The 8923-nt window shown below is 54.4% G+C and overlaps 1 long non-coding RNA gene across 1 annotated transcript; it reads right to left on the bottom strand.

The window, feature by feature from the left end:
• Nucleotides 1–556: 556 nt before the first annotated feature.
• On the bottom strand, nt 557–2559 carry LOC136793225 (uncharacterized). The gene is made up of 3 exons (XR_010838228.1): nt 2486–2559; nt 2332–2405; nt 557–605 (listed from the first exon to the last, which is right to left on the bottom strand). It is a non-coding gene; the product is annotated as an uncharacterized lncRNA (long non-coding RNA).
• Nucleotides 2560–8923: the final 6364 nt, after the last annotated feature.

Below are 8923 nucleotides of genomic sequence, written 5' to 3'. Positions count from 1 at the left end.
GCCCCTTGGCCCTGCAGCTGCACCTGCTGAGACCTATGGCAGAAGGGAGGGGCCTCGTCTGAGCCAATGAGGCTTCCAGGACCTGAAGGCTGCTGGGTCAGTGTCCACCCACTTTGCTGCCATGGGCGTGGGTCTGGCAGATGCTCTTTCTTGCCCACTGGGTCTAGCAATGCAGCCCTGAAGCTGGCTTTTGTCCTGCTCATCCCTCATCAAGGTCACCGATGAGCTCCATGTTGCTCAACCCAATGATCAATTCCAAGCCCCCATTTTGCTTGACGCACCAGCATCGGTTAACAGAGCTGGTCCCTCCCTGATCTCTGAAACTCTTTTTTCCTTTCTATTTGGATTTTGGGATGCCACCGCCTCTTGGTTGTCACCTTCTTTACCCAACACTCCTTCCTCCTCAGTCTCCCCTGCTGGTTCCTCCCCTACTCCCACCCTTTTTGTGTTCGAGGACCCCAGGACTTGGGTTACCTACCCTCCTTCCCTGGGCGATCTCATCCAGCCTCAAAGCTTATCAATCACATCTATACACTGACAACTCCCAAATCAACATCCGCAGCCACGACCTCCAGACTCCAGGAGCCCAATGCTGATCCAAAATCCTGCGGGTGTGTAATGAGAATCGGAAAACATGGTACATTCCAAACTAAAGTTCTGATTCCACCCTGACTCCCCGACTGCTCCTCTGAAGTCTCCCCCATCTCCACACGTGGCAACTCCTTCCTTCCAGAACTCTGCAGTTCATCCTTGACCTCTGTCTCTCTTCTCCTGCGTCCAGTCCCTCAGCAGAGCTTGTTGGTTCCCCCTTCAAGATACAGCAGGAATCCAGACCATTCTCTGCTTTTTCTCATGACATTCATTGTTTCCACTCGAAACCACCATCACTTTCTTGCCTGGATGACGGTCAGAGCTTCCTAACCGGTTTCCCGTGGCCCTTGCTCCCCAAGTCTGTCCTCAACCCAGCAGCCAGGACTGATCTGTTTAGGATGAAATCTGATCGCCTCAGTCTGCTGCTCAAAACCCTCCAATTGGGCTTCCCTGGTGGCGCAGTGGTTGAGAATCCGCCTGCCGATGCAGGGGACACGGGTTCGTGCCCCGGTCCGGGAAGATCCCACGTGCCGCGGAGCGGCTGGGCCCGTGAGCCGTGGCCGCTGAGCCTGTGCGTCCGGAGCCTGTGCTCCGCAACGGGAGAGGCCACAACAGTGAGAGGCCCGCGTACCGCAAAAAAACCCCACAAAAAAACAAAAACACCCTCCAATGGCACCTCACCTTGCTCAGAGTCAAAGCCAAAAAAGTTCAATTGAATCAGCCCCCAACTGACTCTTGACCTCACTTCTTTTTACTGTCTCTCTTGCTGACTCTGTTCCACACTAGCCTCCGTGCTGGTCCTGGAACACACCAAGAAGTCCTCTTCCCCTCCCTGAGGCCAAAGGAACCAGACAGGGACACTGGGGGCCCAAATCCACCATCCTTGGTCACCACCGTCATTGTTATCAATGGGTAGTGAGGAGCAGAGGCTGAAACCATTAAGCCAGCTTCCATCCTGGCCCCCAGGAGGACATCAGAGGAAACAGCACTAGCGAGGTCCTTAGGTCCATGCTTACAATAGTCATTTCTTACAGTCAAAGGGCCATGGAGGGAAAAAGTGATAGTTCTCTTCTAATTCAGAAAATATTAACATAAGCACTTTCTTGTTTTTACCTTTTTTATTTTTACCTTTTTTTTTTTTTTCCCTTTGGCTGCACCACGCGGCTTGAGGGATCTTAGTTCCCCAGCCAGGGATCGAACCTGGGCCCCCTGCAGTGGAAGCACGGAGTCCTAACCACTGGACTGCCAGGGAATTCCCCAAAGCACTTTATTGCTGACATAGATAACTAGGTTATTCTACTGATTAACTAGAAAGGAAAAAAAAAACAAAAAGGAAAAGTCAACCCATGCCAGTAGGAAATGTGGATTGTTTTATAGAAGAGAGGGTTATCCTTGGGGGTTGAGTTGAACAGAATTCCACACTTGGGCTTTGAGGTTGTTGAGTGGTGAATACTGTAGAAATGCCGAGGACAGGTGGGGCCACCGGAAAATGGGACAGTTGCTAAAAAGACACAGTAATTGGTGGAAGGGGCTGCTCATGTAAAGTAAGTCTACCCTAAAGGATCGCTGAGTTCAAGGAGAAAGCCAGAAAGGCTCCCAGATCCTAGAATATATAAACATCTCCAACATGAGGACCACAGGGGTGATTCTCATGCGTGATGCACCGGACCATTGTCCTTAGGGGAACCCCTTCTCTGAGCGGCCACACCAAAACCCATCCTCAGTGCCTCGGACGGATACCTGCCAAGTTACGTATTTGCAGCCGTCGCTCCTTTCACTGTAGTTTGCTGCCGGTTAGTATCACCCCTGTCTTTCTATAAATAGGAAGAATGCTTAGCACAGCCCTCAGAAAACCATGTGTCGCCAGCATCTGGAAGAGGTAAGCGACACTCACAGGGCTTCTTTGCTGGAGCTGTGTCTCTCCCACTTGCCTGGCAGGAACGCCTTGGGAGGTCAGTCACTTTTGACCTCCGGGGACCTAGAGAGGCCAAGAAGCAAAGCAGTTGTGAAAAACAATCCAATTCCAGCACCAGGTACGCAAGGAGGCGGCCTGCAGGTGCTGGCAGGTCTGTTCGCGTCTCCCTCACCCACCTTCTCTCCAAAGGGGGATTTTGCCAGGAGGAACCTCTGAAAATTTCTAGGGTGGAAGAGAGAGACGGGTCAGACGCAACAGAAACGTGGCGCTCAGGCAGCCAGGCCGAGCAGAGGCGCTGAGCGGGGGGCTCCTTGGTGACCCGGGGTCCCTTTGAGCCTCCGGGGTAGCCTGGGAGGCCAGTGGGGTGAAGGCAGTAGGGGAACATCAAAGCCAAGCTGGGCCCATTTCACATTTTTATCATGAGCCAGCCCTATCTTACTCCTTCTGTTTTGAAGAAAAACCTAATTTGTACTTTTCTTTAAAAACCATTTATGTCTGGTCTAGCCCTTGTTGTCAAATAAGCACGTTTATTACACAGACGGAAGCCTGGTATCTCTGAGACCTTGCATGGACTATTTACAGTATTGGGGCTGCAGGGCAAGGTGACCTTCAGACCACAAAGGGGCAGTGCCTTGCACGTGGCAGGGCCTTTCAGAGGACGTGAGACATCCAGGCCACTGCCACGTCTTAGGGGACCTGGGAGTTTACAGACTGAAGAAATGTCAAAACAGGATTAGAAAAATGCATTTTAAACATTTAAAATTTAATGCTTTCAGAAGTAAGACAGAGAAAGGCAAACATCATGTGATAGCACTCATATGCAGAATCTAATAAAAAATGATATAAAGGAACTTATTTACAAAACTGAAACAGACCCACAGATTTCAAAAACAAACTTGTGGTTACCTAAGGAGAAACATGGGTGGGAGGGATAAACTGGGAGCTCGGGATTGACAATATACACACTACTATATATAAAATCGATCACCAACAAGGACCCACTGTATAGCACAGGGAACTCTACTCAATATTCTATAATAAGCTAGGTGGGAAAAGAATCTGAAAAAGAATGAATATATGTATCTGTATAGCTGAATCACTTTGCTGTACACCTGAAACTAACACAGCATTGTAAATCAACTGTACGCCAATAAAAATTTTAAAAAATAAAATAAAATTGAATGCTTTTAACACACGACTCAAATATGAGAGAACTGAGCTGTTTGCTAGAAATGATATAAAAAAATCTAAAAACCTTTTTGAACATGAAGCCCAGGCCAGATGCCTCACTCCCAGCAGATAGATCCTGAAGCAAGTTGCCCCCAGAAATCAATCAAGTGACAGGTATTGACCTGGTCACTGCAATAGGAGTCTGAGCCCCAGCACGGGACAGGTCAACTTCTAGCTGCGTTTCTAAATTCAAGAACGGCCAGCTCTCCCTGGGAATTTTATGAAATTTCCTCGGACAACAGAGGCGCAGACGACCCATCAAGCCTATTCTGAGAACTGTGAACAAGGAAAGCGACAGCACACCCCTCTGTATTGTGTTCCACAACCTTTCTAAAAGAGAGGCCAAAATGAAGTGTGGGCAGACCTAGGAGATAACACAGATCCTGAATGGCAGGGAAATTTCTAGGTGAACTTTCTGTTTTATGCGTCAAAACAAAATCCAGAAAAACTCTTCTGCCCGAATGCATGGGACCAAGTAAAACTCACGTCCCCAATAATTCCCCAAACGAGCAGCCCCGCAGAGAGAGGCTGGTTTCCTTCCTGCGCCCTCGGGCTCCCTCTGTTGGAGGAAGCCTGAGTTACAGCACTAATCACCAGTCGGGCAACCTCCAGACTCCAGGGGCCCCGATTTCCCGGAATCGCAAAGAGGAACAACTACAAGAGAAGCCCCATGCTTTCTTCCCTGGACACTTTGCCCAGTGAGTGTCATAAACGAGAGGCGCTGCAAACCTGCTCAAAGGTAGGGTTCAGTTCCCGGAGCAGCACTTCCTGATGTCCAGTAAGTTTTGCCCACGGTCTTTAGGACCTCAGGTCTGCGTCACCTCCAGGCCCCCAATCTCCTTACCTTGTCCTGTTTCACTGGAGCGCTCGATGGGTCCAGCGCCGATGACTTCATCCTTGTCTCACATGCTGGCTGAAACACATCCCAGGGACTCGCAGGCCTGCCCCGAGCTTCCTGTCTCCTTGGGCAAGTCGGTTAATCTCTAGGCCTCCCGGTCCCCCTGCCTCTGAGCTCGGGGCTGGCATCAGATGATTTCAAAGTATCTGTCATTTGTGGGGCTAAAGTTTGCACTCATAAGAGGAAAGACAGATTCTGAACCTTAGTCAGATCTGCAGAGGACGGGCACGGCAGAGAAACCGCTGACTCTGCATTGGGTGAAAAGCAAACAACGGTCAGTGGGGAAGTGCCAGGGGTCAGGATCTGGTCCTGGGGCCCTAGGATCCCAGCAGCACCTTGGAGCCTTTTCCCGCCATCCCAGCCTGCCTCCTGGTCCTCCCTGTCTTTGGGATTCGGGGTGCTGCTCCTTAACCGGGTGGGCACCCCCAGTGTCCCATTTCCTGCTGAAATCCAGGCCCACCATTTGCTCTCACGGCCCTTACCTTTGCCTTATACCTTAGTCCTCACAGGAGCCCCAGGGGCTCGGCTGGCCAGTTGGCTCTGCCTGGAGGGTGCAGGCAGTCCCCCGAGATTTGCCTGTCCCCACGTCCTTGGCAGGAAGGCTGGCAGCCTCAGCACTGCGCCTGTCCCGGGCTGAGCAGGAAGGCTCCTCGTGCCAGATCCGTGCAGGCCCCCGGGCTGATGACGTCGGCAGGGCGCAGGGTCTGCAGGCCCCACGACCCCCGCCATCTCCCCCTCCTCCTCCCCCTCTGCCATCTCCCTCCCCCTCCCGGCGCAATGCAGCCTCCAAGGGCAGCCTCCAAGGTGCAGACACTCAAGCCAGCAATGGGAGGAAGCAGCCACCAGCACCCAGGCTCTGCCCGCAGAAGTCCAGGGTGCGGGACAGTGAGAGGCGTCGGCCTCCGAACTGTCTCACAGCTGAGAACAGCCCCGGAAGAGCAGGCTCGTGTGTGCAGTGTGACATCACTTCCCATCTTGCCAGGAGACAGGGCTTTTGCCAGGAACAGGCCCCAGGGGACGAGTCGGGCAGCATTTTCATGCCACTGGCATAAATGAAGACCTGCACCAGAGGCTGCTATTCTGGACACAAGGTGCTGTCTGGGCTCCCTGGGGCTGCCTTCCCTGTCCCTCCCTCCTGCCACTTCAGCCCCTCACATCCCCCAGGAGGGTCAGCAGCTACCACACCCCACCCACATCTGCTGGCCCTGCTTCCCTCTGTAGGGGAAGCTGGACTTCTTCCACCTCCAACTTTAACCTTCTGCAACGAGCTCGCCACCGGGAAAAACCCTTCCTGCCAGCGCCTTTGTGACTCAGTGTGTCTCCGGAGGCTTTTCCAGACACCCTGAGTGGAGCATTCAAGAACACGTTCCGAGAAGGCCCCTCTGCCCTCACCCAAGAGGACGCCTGAGTTGGGAATCCCTTCTTACCCACCCCCGCCCCCCAAGTGGAAAGACAGCCTCACTTTCCAGACCGGTGTCCACGATTCAGAGCAGGAGGTCCAAAGCCAGGGCCCAGACACAGCGTCCCTGGGCTCACCCCAAAGGCTTCATTCACCTCCCATCCCTTCCGAGGTGCCACACATCTTGTTCTCCTTGGAGGTTTCGGCAAATCGCGCCTCACTCTCGCTGGATGCTCCCTACGGAAGCGCCTGTGAAAAGGGCCCATCCAAGGATGCGCGAAGCCGGTCTGTACAAGAGCCTCCGTTCGTCATCCTTCCCAAGCGGGGAGGCCGCCTCCGGCCCCAGCCCTCAACTCCGATGAAGTCGAGTCGTGCAGAAAATGTTGTATAAATAAAGCCCGAGACTCACTCACTGCGCCAATCAGGGACCGAGTCCTGTCTCGGCGCTGGCTGCGCGCAGCCGCCGGGAGGTGGCCGTCGGACGCGAGCGTGGCAGTGGCGCGCCGCCCGCCAGCCCGGAGCAGTGGTGCAGGGCCTCTGCGCCGCCCGCTGCTGCAGCCCCGCGGCAGCCAGCCCTGCTGACTTGGCCCGGGCGGCGGGGAGGGCGGGGGAGGGCCTGCAGCAGCTTGGGTTCCAACCGCCCCTGCGCAAGGAGACCCGGAGAACCAGCAGCACGGGCTCCGCGGGCCAAGGCCGGGGCAGGTGACGGGGCGGGAGAGGAGAGCGCGCGGGAAGCCCTGAGTCAGCACTGGTGCATTGCGAGCCGCCGCCGGGGAGCCTGGGACCGAGACGCATACCCACCCGCTCCTGCCCCTCCAGGCATACCTCCCACCTAACTTAGGGACCAGCTCTAGCCTCACTGTTTCCCTGCCACAATCGCAGGGCTAGGATGCGCCGGCTCTGAGTGATCTGGGGGATGGAAAGAGAATTCTTTTGAAAGATCAACCCAGGCCCATGTCAGCCCCTGGATCTGACCCGTGGGCCGGGCGGGGGAGAGTTTCTTCCTGCTCCCAGCCTCCTGCAGCCCCTGCACTAGTGGGTCGGGCCTGGCGGAAATGGGGGCAGGGTAGTGGTGTCATCCATTGCACTGGATTTTCTGCCTGAGGGAAAACCTCGGGAAATGCTGGTCCCTCGATGTCCAGCATGGGGCCAGCTCTCGCCATACCAGCTCCTCAGCAGCTGGCTTCCCCATGCTACTCCCTGAGAGATGAGGGCGTCCAGGGGCCTGCAGGGGCTAAGAGCCACCTGTCCATCCCCGAGGCTCTTGCGCCACTTTGGCTACTTCTTCCGCGACTGCCTTGACGGGGTCGCTTTGGCCCTGACAGCACCTACTGAGGGAAGGAGAGCTCTCACAGTGAGAAGCTTGTAGAGACCCCTTTCTTCATCTCATATTGGCAGTGCATGTCATTCATTTCACAAGCTCCTGTGATGTCTGAGGGCTGGGCTCTGGGGTCACCTGCTCCCCTTGGGGGCACATTTGTGAAGTTCCTGGCTCACCTGACCTCCCCTTAGGGGACCAGAGACTGGTGGATGTGGGCAGGATGCTGGGGCCAACAGTGGCATTTGCTTTGCAGCCACGGACAAGAGGCCTTTCTCTTGGCTAATTCCAGATATAAAGGAATTAATTCCAGACGTAAAGAAGTCTCGTTTGTCATCCAGGCAGGGGAGGGAGGCACTGAATGGGAGAGGAGTTTGCCTGGGCATGCCAGCTCTAGTCTCTTGCTCCCCAGGGCAGAGAGGCCGCTGACACCTCCATCCCACTGATAAGGGAACATTCGTCAAGGTTTGTCCAAACAGCACATCCTAGCAGCTTTCTGGGGGGAGGGGCAAGTGCTGCCTGTTGCACCAACGAGGCTCCATCATCAGCACCACACGATACTGACCACCGAAGACCCTAGTGTGTGGGACCCCAGTGATTCATCTGGGTACACCAGGCTCGAAGTGTTCCACATCCAGGGATGTCAGTCTGGAAAAATTAAGTTGCTCTATATCTCAGGAGGTTCTGCAAGCCCATGCCACAGATCTGTGAGCCAAGGTCAAAGATGGTGTTAAGTACACAGGGAATATATAAAAAGCGGGTGGAGTGAGTCAGAGAGGCAGGGATTTTGAAAGTAGAGAAGTATCAAGGTACTCCTAATTTGGGGGGGGGGAGGTTTGTTTTCACCTGAAGAGGGCTTTTCCAATCTAGGCAATTAGGCGGTCTAAGACCCTATAAAATATCTGTCTATGAGCCCGAATTTTCCCAAATGCCTGCAGAAGGTTCGGTGGGACCACCTCTCATGCCCCAAGAGGAGCTTCAACTGTTGCAGCCCCTGCCAGAGTGCAGGCAGGGTTTTCTAAAGATGAGCCTCCAAGCCTGGCTCCAGTCTCAAGACCCAGAACACAATGCAGAACCCACAGAGGTCGTGGCACACCGCCAGCTTTGGCCCAGTTGCTGCTTCAGGGACTTGCCTGGATAATTTATATCTGAGAGGTTTGCTGTGCGTCCTTAGAGCAGATTTAATGAGAGAACTAAAGTTTTTTTTTTTTTTTTTTTTTTTTTTGGTAAAAAGATACCGTTTTGCTTTGGGAAGAACTGCACAGGAGCTCAGCCCATCCAGTGCCCAGGACCACCTGGGCACGTGCCACCGTTGGCCCTGAGTGGCATCGCCCCCAATGCGGAGCTGGATCCAGGCACTGCATGTCCTGGAATGCCACGCCAGTGGTGCCAGGCTTGGCGCTCCTCCAGCCGCACCTACTGAGGCAGCAACTGCCTTTGGGGCGGCCCTCTGCCCAGACGGGGAGGAGTCTGGTCCCGGAGCCCACAGTTCAGACGCCTTGGGCTCCTTGTGCATTTCCCCGGAAAGAGCCACTGGCCCAAGTGTGCTTTCTGCTGCTTCTGTGCGAACCC

Source organism: Kogia breviceps, chromosome 1, assembly GCF_026419965.1.
Source record: "Kogia breviceps isolate mKogBre1 chromosome 1, mKogBre1 haplotype 1, whole genome shotgun sequence".
NCBI lineage: Eukaryota > Metazoa > Chordata > Mammalia > Artiodactyla > Physeteridae > Kogia > Kogia breviceps.
This window is presented reverse-complemented; position numbering and strand designations above follow the sequence as displayed.